This window comes from Portunus trituberculatus, chromosome 24 (assembly GCF_017591435.1).
Source record: "Portunus trituberculatus isolate SZX2019 chromosome 24, ASM1759143v1, whole genome shotgun sequence".
Taxonomy (NCBI): Eukaryota; Metazoa; Arthropoda; class Malacostraca; order Decapoda; family Portunidae; genus Portunus; species Portunus trituberculatus.
Genome location: NC_059278.1, coordinates 9,033,214 through 9,038,949, shown reverse-complemented (window position 1 = coordinate 9,038,949; position 5,736 = coordinate 9,033,214).

The window sequence follows — 5,736 nt, the reverse complement described above, 5'->3', positions numbered from 1 at the left end:
GTGTGTGTGTGTGTGTGTGTGTGTGTGTGTGTGTGTATTTACCTAGTTGCCTAGTTGTAGTTTTACAGGGCCTGGGCTTTATGCTCGTGTGGTCCCGTCTCCATATCTACACTTATCCAATTTTTCTTTAAAACTATGTACACTCTTTGCTGATACCACTTCCTCACTCAAACTGTTCCAAGTCTCAACACATCTTTGCGGGAAACTAAATTTTTTAACATCTCTCAGACATCGTCCCTTCCTTAGTTTCTTACTATGCGATCTTGTGCTTCTAAAGTCATATTCTTCTCTCAGGATCAGTGTGTGTGTGTGTGTGTGTGTGTGTGTGTGTGTGTGTGTGTGTGTGTGTGTGTGTGTGTGTGTGTGTGTGTGTGTGTGTGTGTGTGAGTACCCAGACCCTCGAATGAAGAGAATAATATAGAATAGTTTAAGAGAGAATGGGAAAGTGGAGAAGGGAGAGGGAGAGGGTGAGGGAGAGGGAGAGGGTGAGGGAGAGGGAGAGGGAGAGGGAGAGGAAAGGAGAGGAAAGGGAGAGGGAAAGAGCAGTGAGGGAGCAGCAGGAATATGATGGTAAGAAGAAAAAAAAAATGCCATAAAAAAGAGGAAAAAAAGGGGAAAAAATAAGGAAAAAAGGAGGAAGGGAGAGTGGGAGGTAGGAAAAGGATGGACGTATGATGGAAAGATGCGCAGAGTGAAGGAGAGTGAAAAGAAGGATGAAAAAAAAACACGAGGTAATTGGACGAAGGAGAAAAGGATGGAGAAAGGGAAAGTGAAGGAAAGAAAGAAGGAAGGAGGGAGGGTAGGAAAGAATAATGAAGGAAGGAAAGAAAGGGGGAGAATAATGAATGTAAAGATAAGAAGGAGATGAATATGGAGAAGGAAAACAAGGATGAAAGGAAAGAAAGAAAGAAGGAAGGAAAGAAATAATGATGGAGGGAATGATGTGGCAGCGATGAGGAGGGGAAAGGAGGGAAGAAAGGAGGAATGAATGAATGAATAAATTAATAAATGAATGAATGAAGGAAGGAAGAAAGGAAGAAATGGATAAAGGAAGGAAGAAAAAGAAAGAAAGAAAGGAAAGATGGAAGGGAGGTAGGAAGCAAAGAATGGAGAGGTGTTATAATGAGGAAAAAGAAGGGAGGCAGAGAAAAACGAAGGAAGGAAGGAAGGAAGGAAGAAAGGAAGGAAGAAAGGAGGAAAGGAAAAAAGGACAAAATCAGTACCTCGTTCTAGCCAGACACGGCGGAAGGGAAAATTTTGCTAATGGTAGAGTGATTTTGAGCTTTAATTCAATCTCTCTCTCTCTCTCTCTCTCTCTCTCTCTCTCTCTCTCTTGAGCTTCTCTCCCAAATCAATCCTCTTTCCCATCTCCTCATCTCCTCCCATCTCTCCCCTTCCCTTGAAACCACCTTGTCTTAATCCACGTGTCTCCTCCACTTCCACCCCAACCTTCCACCATACTCCTTCTCCTTCCACTTCTTCTTCTCCCTCCTCCTCCTCCTCCTCTTCTTCCTCCTCTCTTCACGCGTTCCTCTTTACACGGAATCTTCAAACACATTTTTCTTTACAATATTCCAGATCAATCTATCGGTTCTGCTTTCATTTATTCATTCTCAGAACGAGACGTGGGGAAAATATAATAATGATAACGGTAATACAAATAATGATAATGTGAGTATGGTTTTATTTATTTGTATTTTTCTATATAAAGGAATACTTTTAAATACACACTACGTATCAGCTTCGTAAAATTGTGATATACCAAATTGCAGTTCCCTTTTGTGCGTGTGATTAAAACATAACACACGCGAACGTAATAAATTAATGTATTTTTGTGCTTTTTGTTTCTTTATTGTGGTGCTAGTTCCACTGTGCTGCCGCTGCATTATCACCAGCACAACGGTATATTTATAAAGGTGTGAATAGTAACAATGAGCAGGATGCAATAAGTAGCAATAGTAGTAGTAGTAGTAGTAGTAGTAGTAGTAGTAGTAGTAGTAGTAGTAGTAGTAGTAGTAGTAGTAGTGGTGGTGGTGGTGGTGGTGGTGGTGGTGGTGGTGGTGGTGGTAGTGGTGGTGATAGTATTACCACTACTCATACTACTACTACTACTACTACTACTACTACTACCACTACTACTACTACTACAACTACTACTATTAGTACTACTACGTACTACGTATTGCATCTTGCTTATTGTTACTATTTACACATTTATAAATGCACCGTTCTGCAGTAGTAGTAGTAGTAGTAGTAGTAGTAGTAGTAGTAATACTAGCAATAGTAGTAGTAGTAGTAGTAGTAGTAGTAGTAGTAGTAGTAGTAGTAGTAGTAAAGATGAAATAGTAAGAATAATTAAAAAAGAAAAGGTAGAAAAAATAAAGCACCAGCACAAACAACAATAACAAAAACAGCAAACAAACAAACAGACAAACAAGCAAACAAACCGGCACTTTATAAACCAAACATCATATTTTTTGCTTCTCTGAGTCAACAAAAAATAAGATAAAAAAAAGTAGAAACGTCACCAGTGTTAATATTTCACGGGCAGGAACCTTTTGGGAGAACCATTGTTTTTTTCTTTCTTTCCTTTTTTTTTTTTTGGGGTTGCGGGTGGCTCGTAGTGGGATGGGGAGAGGGGTGGGTACGAGAGGGCCGGGAGCTGGGTTGGTGGGGAAAAGAGAAGGAGCGGGGAAGGGGGACGCGTCATGGGTGAAGTGGCACAACTACCTCCAATAATTGCTGGTGGTCTGATCCCGCAACTAAACATGGAATTAAATGCTGCAGAGTTTTTATTAGTTCCAAATGACTCGTGAAAGAAGTAATGTTGATTGTGTGTGTGTGTGTGTGTGTGTGTGTGTGTGTGTGTGTGTGTGTGTGTGTGTGTGTGTGTGTGTGTGTAGAGTTCGTGTGCACATCAGTGGCCAGCTGTCGAAGTGCGGCTTGAACATATCGCCATTTCCATATTTCTTTGACAAGTTACTATTTCAGTTTTTGGTTTTCAATTTTTGCTCGATTTTTCTCGTACTTGTAGGGGTGGTGGTTGTGCGGTGGTGGTGGTGGCGGTGGTGGTGGTGGTGGTGGTGGTGTTGATGGAGGTGGTGGAGGTGGTGGTGGTAATGCTGTTCCTGTAGTGGTGACAGAGGACAGGTTGGTGGTGGTGGTGCGGTGATCATAGCATGGATGATGGAGTTTGGTGGTGGTGGTGGTGGTGGTGGTGGTGGTAGTGGTGGTGGTGGTGGTGGTGGTGATGTTGATGGTGGTAGTGGTGTTGGTGGCGGTGGTCAGAGTACAGTCATGATAGCGATGATGCTGATGGCCGTGGTGGCACTGATGGCAGGGGCGCGGGTGCCTAAAAATAATGGCCACTGACAAAAAAGGATCACGACACTTCAAAAAAAAGAAAAGAAAACTCGAAAACTACCAAAAAAAATGAAAACGAAAATAAATAAAGAAGAGGAAATTTAAAAGGAATGAAAAAAGAGAGGGTTTCAACTTCATAACGATTACTAGTCTGGAATCTCCCCTCCCTAATCAATGTCCGATCTAATTAATCTTGCCTTATTCCCCTCGTTTAGCTCGCCTCACGGCCTTTCCCCTCCATAACTGACCTCGCACTGCTTTTCCTCATGGATATTACATGCGCAGAAAAAGTATATGCCTGCGCCAGGAAGTGACGTCCTGACACGGTAGAATTTCGTGAACGTGTCTTACCTGCGCAATTCTGTCCAGGTGAGACTTAGAGACTTGAGGTTGCTTCTTGATGGCGAAAGACAGACGCAGGGCAGGGTGTGTGTGTGTGTGTGTGTGTGTGCGTGTTTCACTGTTTGATCTGCTGTAGTCTCTGATGAGACAGCCAGACGTTACCCTACGGAACGAGCTCAGAGCTCATTATATCCGATCTTCGGATAGGCCTGAGACCAGGCACACACCACACACCGGAACAACAAGGTCACAACTCCTCGATTTACATCCCGTACCTACTCACTGCTAGGTGAACAGGGGCTACACGTGAAAGGAGACACACCCAAATATCTCCACCCGGTCGGGGAATCGAACCCCGGTCCTCTGGCTTGTGAAGCCAGCGCTCTAACCACTGAGCTACCGGGCGTGTGTGTGTGTGTGTGTGTGTGTAAAAGTAAACCCAGCTCATACACACATACATATATATAATACTCACCGGGATATTCATTATACTCGTATTGATAAAACCAGATGTCTTTCTTACTTGTAATTTCGCTTAAGGCAACCGATAATGTATTCCATGAAAACTTATTCCTCGCTCTTCCTTGAGACAATAAGTAAATAAAAAATGAAATTAATAAAATAAAGATGAGACGCAACTCTGAGACCTAGTCCCAAAAATTTACCTAGGAAATCTATATTGGAGAATTTCATTGTTTCGGAACGAATGCACTTGTTATCAGTTTGCGTGGCATCTGACATTAACAAAGCATCGCAGATTGCAAAGCTCTTCCTCTAACCACTTATTGGCTGTCTGTTTGCATTTCGTCTCGCTATATGGAAAAGGTAACAGAACTGTCCTTTTCTTTATCTTCCTTTTTTTCTGACACGTGTTTCCCCTCCATTCTATCATCATTTTTTCATGAGCCGAAAGGGGTGGTATGTATGTGGTCAATTTCTCTCTCTCTCTCTCTCTCTCTCTCTCTCTCTCTCTCTCTCTCTCTCTCTCTCTCTCTCTCTCTCTCTCTCTCTCTCTCTCTCTCTCTCTCTCTCTAACACATATAATGACCATAAACTTTTCGTGGAAGTTAATCCTTCGTTCCTACAATATCCCTACTACCATTTCAGCTTTGCCCAGAAATCAACAAAGTCCTTCTTGCTTTTCTCTCAACGTATTTATCCCTTACATTTCAGGTTTATGACAAAGAAAACAAGAAGACAATATATTTTCTCCTCTTTATACACATTACTGTCTTATTAATCCAAACAAGAGACATCCACGTACTCAGTGTGAATTCCATTTCTAATCATGTGCATTACAATCCATTTTCCTTTCTTCCAGCCAACTCCTCTACTATTAATGCTTAAACATCCACCGACAGTATTTAAAAACCCTGATGCTAATCCTCTTAACCATTATGCGCCCTTAATTATTTCCCAATTTTTTTCTCTTCGAGTAATACTGTTATATGATACTTAGGGTTAATCATGAACTAGGAATATAAAGACAACGAAAAACAAAGGAAAAGAAGTTAATGCGTTACTGGTTGGGTCGGAGGATGGTTGGGTGGGTCTCTCTCTCTCTCTCTCTCTCTCTCTCTCTCTCTCTCTCTCTCTCTCTCTCTCTCTCTTATAATGGAAGGGGAGAGGATGCCAAAATGTTTTTATGCCAAAAGAGCAAGTGACGATTTCAAAGTCTATTTGTTATTAAGTTTTTTGTTGTTGTTGCTTGTTATTACACGTGGTTTTTTGTAACTTAGGAAAATGGAGGCAGCTAATGGCAGAGCATCGGGGGAAAAGTTAATTCCAGTCGATAAAGGGACGAGTGAAAAGTAAAGTTTGACAGGATTGCAAAATATTATTATTACTAAATGTTTGTTTTGCTAATGGCGTTGCTGTTGTTGTCATTATTGTTGTTGTTTTTACCGTTACTAAATCATTATTACTATTACAACATATTATTATTATTATTATTATTATTATTATTATTATTATTATTATTATTACTACTATTATTATCATCATTATTATTATTATTATTATTATTATTAT